The following is a 15,629-nucleotide window of genomic DNA, read 5'->3' as shown; positions in this document are numbered from 1 at the left end:
GCCTCTCGGATTGATTTTTGGCGTGAAAAGAAACTTTGAGTATAACTAATCTGTAATTTTTCTGCACCAAAAGTGAATTGATTTAGATTGAGTTTTTTCAGATGTATGTCTATCGCCTAAAACAGTTGCGCTTAGAACTTAACAAGACTGCTCGTATCAGAGCGAAGCCCTGTGTGCTCCGACTGCCTTTTAAGTTTTATGGAGTAGTTATAACATGAATATCATTAACAATTTAAATGTAATAAGAAATGAAACAAAGTTTCAGAGATTAAAATTTTTTTCTATGAAAATCATCCCCCCAGACGCCATATAAACTACAAAAGAATAGATTTTGCTCCTTGTAACAAATCAATTATGGCAAGTAAACTTCTTTCAACAAATTTGGAGCGATTTCTAAGAGGGATTAAATCTCCGCTTACGCTTTAATAGCGCGAAATATATCGCGCGTTCATTGTCCCAAATTGGCCGAAATGGCAATCTTTAAACCGCCATAACTTTACAAAAAATAATCACAGGTAAAATATCTTTAAGAATTTAAGCTCAGGACAACGATAGCTTTCGAATGATATAAAAGAAAATCCGTCAAAAATGGATAGTTAAAAATTAGAAATTTGTCTGAAGAAAAAAAACCCACCCCGCGCACAAATATTCCGTTACAATTGCATTTTTCATTCTGCGGTAGCCTTTAGATATGTTAAATTTGAAAAGAATTCCCTTCATGAAAACAGTTTGCGATAAAAGAAGTTCTCCTCGAGAGACTCTTGATCTTCTTAGCCCCGATGGAGATTTTTCTTGAGTACAAAAATTTGCTCAAGTTTTGAAACAAAAAGAGGAGATACATTAAATCAATGATGTGATGTTTTTTCTATTTTGTTTTTGTTTGTTGAAAAACTTCAACAAGGAAAATGCAGTTAAATATCATAATATTTTATGTTGTTTTTGATTGAATTATTATTAGTGTAAAAATCTTCATGCAGAGTAAAATATGACCAAGAAAAACCACAATTTCAGGTAGCTCCCCTTAACTATATTCAAAATGAAAGTTTTTGTGGAAATTTCTGCATGATTTTTGAGAGTACTGAAAACAGTGAAAATGAAGAATCTCCTTATCTATAGAGATGAATCAATATGTAGGTCAATACTTGAATAGTGCTTGTGCAGTTCTTTTGTTGTTTGTTATTTGTTTGTTATTTGTGCTGGTGAGAATTGATCTGAAGCAGTAAAGGAGACTAGAGTTTACTTGCAGAGCAAAGAACACAAAATCGATTGAAAAAAGTGTAATCGATTTTGAACTTGTGGATTTTTCAGCTATTCCACTTCCGAAACTGATGAACATATAGCAGTACTGATCACAGTTCATCCGATCGAAAGTTCAAAAATGAAATGACACATGGAGTTATTTTTATCGAAAATTTATCCCAAATTTTTAGTAAAATTGGCAATAACAAAAAAATTGTTTTGAAAGAAAAAATATTATATACGAGAGTTTGAAAAGTTTTTGAAGGTTTATTTCAAATAATTTTTTTTTTAATTTTCATTCTATATTTGTAGTTTTTTGTGATGATTCGGCTATTTGACTTTTCGGCCAATGGTTTGTTAAAGTTGATCGAATATCGCGGGGATTGTTTGGTTTGCACAAAAGTGTGGCCTATTCACCCCTCGCCGCACTATTTGCCTTCCCGAGACACATCCTCCCCGCTAAGACCCAACGGGGGGATCCTTCTCTCCCTCTCTCTAGCTCGCCCACCGTGGGAAGAAAGAGGGACAAACTTAGGGGAAAAAGAAGGAGAAAGAGAGAAGTTATTTCAAATTAATAATCAAAAAACTTCAAAAAAAGTTATAGAATTTTGAAGCCATGCATTGTTGCAATATGCAATGGGCTAGTCAAATATATTGATTTCAAAGCTGGAATCAATTTGATTGCGAGTTTGTACAAAAAAAACTGCAATTTTGGATCAATTTTCTATCGAGCCTTTCAAAATCGTGAATAATAAATCACGGAGCAAATATAGAAAAATTGAAAAAAAATGTCTCATTATTGTTGCTGAACTTGGTTTGCTAAAAACTGCGGCTCACCAAAAAATAGCATCAAATTCAGAATATTTATAGTATACAAAATTTTAGCTTATTGTATATTACATAATAATATTAAATGATTTCCTTGAAATTTGAATCTGTGCGAAAGAATCTCAACTAATTGGCATTCAGGGGCGTGTTTATGTGTTTATGGTCGGCTTTAGCAGCGCACACCCCCACCACAAAACTGCCTCTAAACTATAGGGGGGCAGATTACCGAAATGGGAGTTAAAGGCTGGCACAGGTAGAATTTAAGGATTGGGGGATTTTTGGCGAGATGAGAGTTCTTCTCAAGTGGGCTCTTCACGCCGGGTGGGTGATGTTAAGTGGGTAATTGGGGGATAATTTGGGCGATTTAATTGAGACGGGGACTTGTAAAACAAGACTTCTCCAAGCAAGTGTGAAAGCAATTGCATTTTGTGAGAAACACCGATCACTTTTTGATTGTCTTGTCGCCCCAGAAAGGATTGTTTTTACACCCAATTAAACTATTATGTTCCTGTCACTTGAAATACTCTAACATATTTCATTCAACTCTAATTTTACTGAACACTATTTTTAAAAAGTTGTAAGGTTTATAATCGTTAACTCAGAGTATTAATAATTAATCCGATTGTAATTTTTCCATTCATCTATTTCGGAGATAGCAACTAAGAAAGCGGAACTCATAGCTAGATAATTTTGTAGCTAGATAATTTTGTATATCTGTGCAATAATTAGATTGGCCTTATAGCCGAACTGATAAACTAAGAGCAAAAAATTATTGTGGAAAATTTTCATTTCTATAATCTTCCAAAAGTTAGTAAATTTTGTCCTTCTAGGAATGCTCAGTAAAAAAAATGGATGGCCTTAAACTGTATCAACGCAGTTCTCCTTTTCGAACTGCTGAGAAGGGGGGGGGGCGGTTGTTCCTTGCCTTTGAAAACGCTACTGAGAGAAAGATAGAATTGTGTAAAATTTTTTAAGCTTTATCTTGAAGTTTTTTCTGGATCTTATTAATTATTCCGCTCCCCCTATGGTACCTTGTAACGAGCCTCCCTCTATAAACTAAAACTTGAACAGTTAAGCATATACGAGTTCTGTACCTTGATAACTTTTTCCTCCCTATTTCAACAGGAAAATAGTTAAGAAGATCCGTTTTTTTTTCTACTATTTGAACAATATTTGAATAGTGTTCTCATTTTTAACACTACTTCTGGGTAATTTGGGTAAATTGAATCCTGGGTAATTTGAATCCTGGTTTTGAGTGTGCTATACTATAAAAGCAGTCGGCTAAAATACTCTTTCGCTTTGATTTTGTTCCTTGTGAGCATTGATTCTTCAATTTTTCTCAATAGAAAAAAGGTTAAAAATCAGTGCAACACTCAATGTGTGATGACACCTATTTGTCGCGAAAATAATTGCCCAATCTATAATTCCATCTTCAATCAATTACACAGCACACCTTTGAAATAATCCATAATTGATGCACTACTTCCAAGTGTTCATACACATAACTGTCTTTACTTTTACTTTTAGCCCAAATTCTCTCTAATAAGCTTGTATTTATGCTTTTAAATAACTTCCGACTTCTTGCCTCTTCTAAACATATCTAAAGTACTCTAATTTTTGAAGAGGGCACTAATACTATCTAAATTGGGCAACTTTTGTAACACGTGAGTGCCCGTTGGAAGGTCTTTTGGGTTAGAGGGAGGATTCGCGAAGACTTAAAGAACCTTCGATTGTCATTTGAGTGTAATTCAAGTAGTGTAACACAGACTATTGTTTGTGTTGTAGTACCACTAAACAAACAGAGATAATGAGTGATCAAATCGATCAAAAATGTCGACTGACTTGATGCCTTCAAATTCAGCTTTAGGGTCGACCGGCATTTTTCGAAAACTTCCGATAAGTTTTTTTTTGATGATTGACAAGGATATCTTGAAGCTAGTTAAAAGTTCCTTAAAAACTGATAGATTGACATACAGGACAAAAAGTATAGCTGCGCCAATAATCCTCTCAAATTTCAAAAATCTTTACAGCAATGTTTTTTTCTGTGAACTGCTAAAAAGCAGCCATCAACAACTTCTAAACGGTTGTAACAGATTGCCGTATTGGCATGATGTTACAACTTTCTAAATTGGTTTATATAGTTTTTTCTGTTTTTTTAGTATTAGCACTACCGTATTAACACTGCCGTTTTCCCCCGTGTATAGTTTTCACGTGTTACCGCCTTAAAATTTAGATCCTTAAACAAACATCAAGTGCTTTTTTTTAAGTTAGGTAGCTCTTTTTTAGCGGAGGCTGATGAGCATTTTTGAAGTCCTTGTTTTTGATGGTTCTTGATTCACTCAAAATTTTGTCAGTCTCAGGGATAAATTTTTCTACGATTAAAACAAAGATTCGCAATTGACAAATTTTTAAAACCTTGTGAGGAAGAAACGTTTTCCAAAAAAAATACAACGGCTGATATCGATTTATTAAAGTTCGGTTTTTTACCATGTGCCTATTGAACAAAATAACGCAGGGCCCAGTTTAAAGCAAATTAAAAAACCATTTGTATTTTTCAGAAAGACGTTACATGCCAGAATAACATTTCCAAGAAATATCGTTAATGATTTTTGAACAGGACATGAAAATTTTTACTCCTCAAAATCTATAAATCTATACTGCGCAAAACTTTTCTAGAATATCTAATCAGAACTCTCAAAAAGTATTATCAGAGAGCATAGAAAAAAATTTCTCTAAAACCCATCAAAATTTCAACAATAGTGAATTGGTTTATTTATTGCTTTTGTTTTAAAACTGGGAAAATTTTGCACTCAAGAGAAATTGCCATCAAGGCCACAAACAAAATTACTGCAAGGTATTGAGTATTAAGTATTCATTGTTTAACTTTGCAAATCTAAGGGTTCGCGCGGCGATATAAAATAAAATTATAAAAATTTCTTCAAATGACATTTTCATTATCAACGTTCTGGGCTAATTTTCGTTAGCTTATTGAATCTATAATTAAAATAAAGATAGCCGGTTACTGTGCAAGTAGCACAGAATGTTCCGACCATCGTCTTAAAAATCACACAAACTTTTTTTTCCAAAATAAGATAGTTTATTTTCTGTTTTGTGATAAAAGGATCTGGACAAAAACTACAGGTATAGTTATAGTTATGCAAAACTTATATCTCAGTCAAAGTAAAACTTGCAAATTGAACAAGATTGTTTAAGGTGAAATGGCTAAAAAAACACACAAAAAAACCTGAAAAAATTCAAAGTTTTTCCAGTATTTTTTGCAGAAACTTTTTGAATTTTTGAAGTTTTGATCCTCAAAATGGCGCTAAAAAACTTAAAAAGATTTAATTATATTTGCACCAAACTAAAAATAACTTAATTGAGATTTTGTGAACGGCCGAAATTAAGCATTAAAAAGCAAGCTCGATTGCTGTACTTGCTCGAAATTAGACGAAAATAAACAATTCACTCCGGTTTTTCTGAACAAACGAAAAAATGTTGGAAAATTTTTAATGTCAACCGAATCACGACTGAAGGGCTATATCACTCGACCAATTCCGATGATTTGTTGTGGGTCCTGATTTTGTATGGAAAAAAACTGAAACACACCCAAATACTTTTTCAAATAGTGGAAACCAAAATCCAAACACAAGAATTCAATTTCGGCGCAGAAAATGGCTGTTTGTTAATATTAGAATTTCCTTTGAGTCCAAAAATCAACAAAAAGCTTGTGTGAAAAACAGCTTATAAAATTATTTATTTTATTTTAAATAATTTTTATGAAGACGATTTGAGTATAATTTGAATAAAATTTGCATCAAAATGAAACCAACAAAAGTAACCAAAAAATGTCGAAACATTTTTTCAAATACATTCTCTATCAAACTAAATAACTTTTGAACTGATTCCAATTGATTTTTGTGGTGTCTGCTACCTTATTCCAATTGCAATCTATTTCTGGACATTGAGGTTGTAGTTTCTTGAATTGGTATTCCACAACCTATTCCTTTGTTTTTCTACCAACTAAGTTACAGGGTGATCCTTGTTACTAAAAAGCTATGTTACGGCTGAAAATGTTTTCGATACCTCAATTGACTTCTTCGATTAATTTGAAAAGCACTTTGATTATCTTTTTTAAAGCCATTTGCTTCACTCAAGGACCTAAGACAATGCTGTTCGAGAGCATGAAATGATCTAATCAATGTCTAACCAGCCCTGATTCATGTCTATCCAGCCCTTGAGTAATAAAATCAATGGTTTTAGGTATCTCAAAAAATGTGATCATTCTTTAAGTCTTGTATCGTATTTAAACTATACTGGTTGCAATTCAGACTCTGAAAAATATCAGAAGTTTTTCCCAGTTTTGAGAAAAATTCCACAATTTTTTTGTTATTCAAGATAAAACTCAGTGAAAAGATATCTAAAAAAGTAAATTTTCATTTCAGTGACTTTGTTTTATTTTTTTTCCGTTTTAAAACGACATAAAAACGGCTCCTCTTGTATTTATATCATTGTATAACTATTGTTGCTTGCTTATCATTTGATGAAAATCAAGTCAATTTTTTTTTTGCAATTGTTGATAATAATTTCGAAATTTTTTTTTACAAAAAATTAACGAGAGCCTCCGTTTATAATGAGTTTTTTTCTTATGAAAATAGTTTTCATGAAACCTCTACCAAAAAGAATAATCTAAATTCATACTTTTATTTTTCAGTATACTTTTATTAAAAAACTGCGTAACTCTGACCTAGAAACAATAACGTTTCTTTGATTGAGCTCCAACGTCAACTTGAAACTTCAAATTTTGAGAAAATTTCCTCAAAAGTTTGTTTATTGATTTATTTTATCTTAGGCAGAGATTAAAGCATGAGAAAAAAGCAAAGTGTTTAATGCGGCGAAACAAAAGAAACCCGTTATTATTTGAAAATGTTTTCAGGTCAGAAATTAACAACTTAAATGAAAAACAGGTGATAATTGTATTACTAATTATCTCTATTAATTTTTATCGAAGCAATTTGTACAAAATTAACAACTTAAATGAAAAACAGGTGATAACTTTTTTCAACTAATTATCTCTTTTATTTTTTATCGAAGCAATTTGAACGAAAGTGAATAAAAGTTGCATCACAAAAGTGTTTTAAATCAAATTATTTGGTTTATTGCTACTAAAACTTTTTGTAAAAAAGAAGCCAACAAAAAGTGCCAAAAAGTGTCGAGATTATTTTCTATTTACATTTTCTATCAAACTAAATAACTTTCAACTGATTCCAATTGAATTTTAGGGATATGCTACTTTGTCTGCATAAATTCGATTGCAATCTTTTTCTGGACATTGAGGCTGTGGTTTCTTGAATTGCTGTTCCACAGCCGATTCCTTTGTTTTGTACCAACCAAGTTACAAGGTGACTGAGGAAGAAAAATCAATGCTATGGCTGAAAATTTCTTCGGTACCTCAATTGATTCCGTCGATTACTTCGAGAGCACTATGATATTCATTTTAAAGCCGTTTGCTTGACTCAGGGACCTAATACACTGTTGTTTCATAGTCTCAAATGCCGTGATTTAGAATTATAAAATCAATGGTCTTAGGCAACTAAAAAATCTGATCTTTTTTATGTCTTGAATCGTATTTAAAATATACTACTTGCAATTCGGATTCTGAAAATTATGAGAAGCTCTTTCTCAGTTTTGAGAAAAATTGCACAATTTTTTTGTTATTCAAGTTAAAATTCAGTGAAAAGATGAAAGAGTATGTTTTCATTTCAATGACTTCGTTTTAATGTTTTTTTTCCGTTTTTTACGACATAAAGACTGTTTGCTACACATTGAAATCTTTGTATAACTATTTTTGTTTGCTTATTGTCTGATGAAGTTCAAATCAAGTTTTATTTGCGATTGTTCAAAATGTTTCCGAAAATTTTTTCAAAAAATTTGTGAGAGCCTTCGTTCATAATATTTTTTCGTATAAAAAAGTTTTCATGAAACCTCTACCAAGAGAAATAATCAAAAATCACACTTTTTTAATTGTGTGTATTATTGAAAAGTGTATTGAAAAAGTGTATTGAAAAGTGTATTATATAATTTGTATTATTGAAAAGTTGCGTAAGTATTACCTAGAAACAATTAGGTTTCTTTGATTGAACTCCAACGCCAACTTGAAAACTCAAATTTTGAGAAAATTTCCTCAAAAGATTGTTTATTGATTTCTGGTATCGTAGGTAGAGAGTAAGGCAGAAAAAAAGCACAGTCTTGAATGCGGGAAAACAATAGAAACGTGCACATTATGTTTAGACAGGGTTGATAGGTTTTTTTGATCCTCTGCGAATCGCAGAAACGCCAATTAACTATTTTATTTTTCGTTTTTATAAAATTTATATGAATCCATCAAATACATAGCTGTACAGATTTGGCTTTTTAGATTTTTTAACTTGATTTGGTAACCGGAAAATTTAAATTTGGCATTTTTTTTATGTTATAACAAACCTGCCATTTTGAACAACTTTTTTTCTTAAAAAACTTTTTGGTTGGAAGAACTTATCTAATCTAAGAGTTAGATGAAATTTCATCTATGAGAATGTCCCTGCATCATAGTGGGATAATCTGTGACAACTTCAATCGTAAAATGATCATAAAGTAGTTGATTGCTTGCATGTCATCAGTTAGCTTTCATTCCTTTTCAATTGAAAAAGTACGCAGGAAAAAAGTCTATAACCCAGCGTGGGTTTTAATCTCTAATTGATGCCCGCTGACCCTTTGTTAAGTTAGTGCATAATGGGTAAAGATAGGTTTGTTGGACACCAGAAAACAACGCGTGCTTCTAACCCCCGAAGGAAAACTCAATCATTTTCATCATTGACAATAAAAACATTCTCATCACATAGCATTACACATAAAAAAGTGGAAAAAATGTCAATCAAGGTAAAAAAAAATTTGCACAATTGTCAATCATAGTCAATCGACGCTAAATGTTTTCATTTTGAAATTATATCTTGTTAAGACGTCTCGAGGCAACTTGGCCGCACAAAAGGGACAGTTTTAATCAGTTTTGTACATATTTGTGTTACGGTACAAATGTCATTATTCATTATGACAAATAGATATGATAAAAAATAATGAATTAATTTTTCATAGAAAAAATTGCCTTTAAACAAGGGCGGATTTAGGTAGGGGGTGGGGTGGCAAACGCCTCCCCCCTCCTTCTCAGGGATTCGACCCCCTGCCGACCCAAAGGGCCCCTTTGTACTATTTTGAGATATCCATTTTTGGCTGCCGGACCATAAACTTTTTCTAAGGGCGCCTTGGGTGCCAATATATACTAATTTTGAGGGGGGGGGGGGGAGGAGGAGAGAGCGCGTGCCAAAAAAACGCTTTTTTTTGGCCAAAACGGGATATTTTTAGTGCTTTGGGAGAGCTCGAAAAAATCAGTTTGGCTGACCTGAAAAAAGGCCGACAAAGCTTTCGAAAGTTTTTTTTGCATTCGGAACTCCACCCACCCCCCCCCCCCTTCAAGAAGATCCCAGATCCGCCCCTGCCTCGCGTTTAGTTTCATGGCATTGATTTATCAACTCAAGTTTTGAACATCATTCAACGTGGTCAAAAAATTTTTCACAGCTTCATTTCCTGTGGCGTGAAAACATTTTGGCAACTCGTGCTGGGCAAAATCCGAGTTATTTTGGCAATTCACAATGCTACCAATTTGTTCAGAATTAACCCGAAAGATTCACTTTGGAAATAAGAATAAGTCGAGAAGTCTGAAGTCAATGAAATAAAAAGCGGAGTCCAGATTGAAAGTGTTTGTAGTAAAAAAAAACATCTGCAGGATTTCCTTGGCATTTTAGCTAGTATGAAAACTTTTTAGCCTTTCTTACATATCCAAGTTTTTTTAGAACTGGGGTCGGAGTGGTTTAGGTGGTTCAATGGATCATAAAACGAAACAAACTTTGTATTCGATGCGATTAAAATATTTCTTTTCCTGCTTTGAGTTTGTCTGAATATATTAATTATCTCGAGTTTTTTTTCCAAGTTACCTATTTTTTACGATTCTTATCTGTTGCATTCAGTAAGGCCCCCACCTGTTTCAGATTAAATACCCCCCCCCCCCCCCCCAATTTTTTTTGCCAATTTCTCTCAAAGGGTTCTCCTTTATTTGAACTTTTGTATGACATCCATTCTTGGTTGACCAACCCTACATTTTCCAAAGTCACCTTTAAAAAATCGAATTTTTTGTTAAAGCCTTCCAAATGCGGCGCGGAAATTTTTCGCAAAATATATTGGGTTTTTATAGATTGGAGCTCAGAAAATCAATTTGGTCGACCTAATAAAAAATCGTTAAAGTTTCCAAAAAATTCGGAAAACTCTTTCATCAAAACAATCAAAAATGTCCATTAAAAATCCTTCACGAGCAACTGCTTGCATTAAAACATCGAATTTGTTAAAACTTCGAAAAGGCACTTCGCATTTAAAATCGATTTAGGGCCTGTGATTAATGAACCCTTAAGCTGGTATTATGAAGCGTGTTGATTATACTTAACTCGACTTCTTTCCAATATTCTAAATTGATTGCATTTCATTAGGTGGTTTGTTAATAAAGATATAAAAGATAGATATGTGTGAGTGGGTATGGGATCGTATGTGTTGTTTGTGTTTGTGTTTGCGAGCTGGGTTAAGGGTTAACTGTCCCCTACGTGCCTGGTGATTGACAGGGGCGAGGGGGCCCCCACCTGGTTCAGATTAAACCCGCTATCATCTTAATCAGACCCGGCCAATGCCTGCTACTGGCTAACACTTACATTTCCTACAACATCGAATTATCCGAAACTCTCGCAAACATAACTTAGTTCTTAAGCTCAAAAAGCTTTTTCAACTGATACTTAAGCCTAAATAGAGTGTAAGCTTCAAAAGATATCCGAAGCAGCAGCAAAACAAAATCTATAAAAAAACGTACTTATAAAGCAAAAAAAACACCAACAACGTTGATAAAGTTTTTATAATTAGCTTCCTGCAAAAAAATATATCGAACTACGCGTTTTTTCAAAAACAAAAAAAATAATTCATACTGTATCATCAATTTACACGATATTTTTTCAGACACCATTTATACAATTCTACTGTCGCAACTTTTTCTGCAGGCCTTGGACTCGAAAGCGTCTGAAGGCCTTGCAGGCTCGAAAGCTTCTGCAAGCCTTAAACTCGGCCAAGAGGACGCGTTTAAGGTATGTTTGGATTGGGCAATCCATTTTCCCAGCTGAGCAGTGGTGGATTAAAGAGGATCAGATCTGGCTCTGTGCACACGCCACACTGGCCGTCTAGTTTGGGAGTGACACATGTCAATCAAGCTAACAGACAGTCGCTCCAATAAGATCCTGTTTACTCTGCGAAACTGTCCGCTTACCCCCCAAAACACTCCGGGCAAAAACCAACCCGAGCCCACCTCAAAACTGTTTGGCCGAGACGCTCCTGCAAAAACATATCACCTCACACAATTTACTTTCTCGTTTTCTCTAAATCTTATTTTCTCTGTTTTGACTTCCGAAACCTCAGGAAGCAACAAACCTAGGAAAGCTGAGAAACTTAAAACTAACAGCACAAATAACTTCCTTTTAAGGAACTCGAAGTTTTCTTGACACGTTTAGAACTCCATTTTCTGGTCGAGAAACGTCTAGACCTTTGTTTCAGCGTTCCAATTTTAAGCAAAGTCTTTTACTGTCAACGGTTTTTTTTTCAAAAGTAACCCAATTTTCAGAGTAAAAGGTGTTACAAGATAGAGCAAAAATTATAGAACAATCCGCTTTTATTGTAGCTGACCTATTTTTGATGCGAACTTGCATCTAAAAACAATCACAAACATTTGTCAATTCTTTTGATATGCATGAGAAAAAATTTATAACCAAATAATAAATAGCGCCAGGTACTCATATCGAACAAAAAAATGTTGTTTTTTATGGATTTGTACAAAAGATCTAGTTTCTTTGTTCTCATTTAATCACATCGGTCCCATGGACTAAAACGCAAATAAATGGTCTTTTTACAAATAAAAACTATTATATGGGAAATTTGTCGAGAAATTCCCATAAAAAACAACGCATAAGTAAACACGTGAATTATTTATAAACAATTCTTGATCTTTTGTTTCTCTTTTTTTTGCACTCGTAGTACTAAATTAACTTTATTGATTGATATTGGCTCAATTATTCGAAGGGCGTGGCAAAAGGTGTGAAAAAATGCAATCAAATGGAACTTTTCATTCATCAACGTGATCACTTTTTTTGATCATCACCATTTTCCAAGAAAATTAAACCCGATCCGAAATTAATTTGGGAAAAGCGACATGCAGTATTGCTTTTATGAGGGAGGATTTATTTGAAAAGTGGGCTAAATTAACTTGGTCGTGGGCTATTGTAGTCTGATTTGGCCTCAGTATGGGGTTAACGGGCAATTACTAGCCCCCTTCTAATTGGGTTAGGGCTAGCGAAAGGGAAGGGAGGAAGAGAGAGAATTCGCTTGTCACGTCCCGCGGAGCGACCCGTCCAGCTTCACAGTCGGCATCGCTCGGGAAAGCCTCCCGGTCTAATGGCGAGCCAGACTTACTATTGTAATTCACACAACTAACACTTAATACACAAATACCTTCAATTTTTTTAATGAAAAGTAATTTTCTTAGTTAATTTTTCTAAACTAATTTACTATCACATAAGTAACTGTGGGAACCGTTTTCTAAACACTCTCTCCGGCATTTTTTTAAATTTTGCTGCATAACAATCGATATATGATATATTAACAAGCTACGGAGCATGTCACATTTGCCTATGATTTTCGATGATGCTAAAATTTTTTGAAGCAGCTGTTTTTTTTTTTCACAAATATTTTTGTTTCCAAACCAGCCTAGTTTGTAGTAATCAATAGCTGTATGTCAAATGAAATGATAAAAATGAGAAAATCTATTTTTTGAAAAACATTCGGGTGCTTTGAGTGATTTGCAGTGTAGAGCTAACCGCTGCTTGCGAAATTATATTAGGCTTGTTTTAAGTGTAATATGACAACTTTGCATAATTCAAACCGATAGCTTCGTCAGCAACTTTTGGCCTGAAAAGATGGTTTTGATTTGATGCGGGTCATCAAGACATGTAAGTTGGCATGGAATGAGCCCAAGAAAACATGACTGATCGTATCAGGGCGAAGCCCTGAATGGCCTGAACATTCCGACTGCCTTTTAGGGTTTATGCAGCAGTTTGTGTTCTAAAAATTGATGAAGTCAAAAATTTTTTGATATTTTTTGAAAATCATCCCCTCGTATGAAGTATAAAGTAATGGATTTCGCTCTCAGTAACATATAAACTAAGAAATTTAGCCTGCTTCAACTAATTTGGAACGATTTCGTAGACGAAGTAAAACTCCGCTCACGCATTAACGGTGCTAAATATATCGCGCGTTAATTGTCCCAAATTGGACATATGAGCAATCTTTAAACCCCCATAATGTTACAAAAATAATCACAGGGAAATATATTTTTTTGTAAATTTGAGCTCAAAAAACCTTGCCTTTTGAATGATATTTGAAAAATTCATCAAAATTTGCTAGTTAAAAAGTCGAAAATTGTCTGAAGAAAAAAAAACACCCCGAGCACAAAAATTCTGTCACTTTCTTCGAAAATAGTCGGAACAAAAACGGAGAGAAAATACTCACAAAATATTTTTCCCAAAAAATTTTTCAAGTCAGCATTTTAACCTAATACCAAAATTTAAAAAAGCTTGATATTCATGCTCACGGTTTTACCCCAAGCAATGCCCTCATAAGTAGAGAATTTTGAGATTCTGAAAGAAAACTCGTCGCGGCTGAATTATTGCATCGTATCAACGTCTTGTCGATCGTTATTTGGGTTCTAAATGAACTTTTTTTTACAGTTTAGTTTAACACAAATTAGTGAGAACGTGAGCCTCCTATCAAATTCTGTTGCATTTTACTTACTTTCGATGAAATAATGAAATAGCTTTGTTGTTGCATGTGAGCGGATCATCGCGTTTAATGCCATTGCTCGCTTGTTATTTTTAGGTTGAGTGTCTGATGGCTCAAAGTGGTGATGAGTTTTGTCTTTGCGTGTTTTTTATTGTTTTTTTTTTCAACGCAAAATCAGTTGTCACAAAAAGTCGTGTATAGGACTGATCTATCGTTTTGGAGTTCTTTCAATCTTGATTCCATCGACATAAAAAATGCTTAAGCGCATTAATGTTAAAAGAATAACTTCTTTCAACCGTCAAAACTTTTTATCTTTTGCAGAACAACCTAGTTTTTGACAGTACAATTCTAGTATTAGCGATATTTTTTTTCTCACGTGATTTTGATTGTTATTTTTTTTTCGAAAACAATTCTAGTCAATTATGTCAGATTCTTGAATGTTATAAATTTTTGTCTAGCGTTCGTCATTACACCTTTTTGTCCTACTTGTAAAACAATTGCCTATGCTTGTCTTAAAATGCTACTGTTATTAAGGGTAAGACAACATCTTGAGGCTACCGTATGACAAGCTTATGACAGCATATTAAGATTAAAACTTCAATGAAGTACAAATCAGTAGGTGCGAAACAACAACTTAGTGCTTTCGGTTTTTTATTAAGCAATATCAGATACCACAAAAAGATGTAGAACAAGGTCGATCGACATATTACACTAATCTCGTGGCTCAAAAATCTGCATCAAAAACGAATCTCAGAAAATTTTTCCGGTATCCAGTAAAAAACAGCTTTTTTGACTAAAAAAAAACTTTAAAAATGTACTGATTTAACACAACCATTTTTGGTTGACTTACCTCAAAATTTTTTTAAGGCAACTTTGGAACTTTGCCAATATTTATCGTCAATTTTCTCAAACATTTTCCTGTAGTCTTGTTATTGATTTGGGAGAAATCGAAAGATCAATTTCGCAGACCTAACGAAAGACGGGAGAATCCGTATGGGGCATTTCCCAAATTTTTCTCAGTATTGAACTAAATGGTTACCTGAGTACGGCTACCACATCGCGATACGCACAAATCAGATATGTATAGTCATCATAACTCTCGAAATTTTTTGAAAACTATCCATTGAAGAAATAGAGCCAATCGTAAGTAAACTTTTTAAGATCTAACAAAACCCCAAAAAAAATAATTTGAATAAACTGCCGTTGTTTTTCTGGTTAAATTTCGTTTGAGGAAGTTTTGATGAACAATTGACGTGAATAATAGAGATTAACAGTATACATTGGTTTAGTATGGGGTGGGGAACAACTACTGTGGTAAGAAAGAGAATATTAAATAGAGATTAGACTGAGACTAGAACTGAGAAACAGAGAAGGAGAGAGAGCGGGATGATGAGTTGTTGGCGGGAGGGTATTCTGGCGCGACGCTGGAGATCCTAATCTTTCTCCCCGTCAATCCCCACGTATAGCCCCATGTATCATCTTCATAAAGTCGTAGCCATTCTATTCTACAAGCAATGCTTAGATGACACCCATTGATCCTTGTGTGGTAAGTCAATAGAACTTATACCATTCAATTATTAGCCAAGATTGCATATTGCGTATCTTCATGGCTT

This window comes from Symsagittifera roscoffensis, chromosome 6 (assembly GCF_963678635.1).
Source record: "Symsagittifera roscoffensis chromosome 6, txSymRosc1.1, whole genome shotgun sequence".
Taxonomy (NCBI): domain Eukaryota; kingdom Metazoa; phylum Xenacoelomorpha; order Acoela; family Convolutidae; genus Symsagittifera; species Symsagittifera roscoffensis.
The sequence above is the reverse complement of the archived record's forward strand: the minus strand, read 5'-3'. Positions refer to the sequence as shown.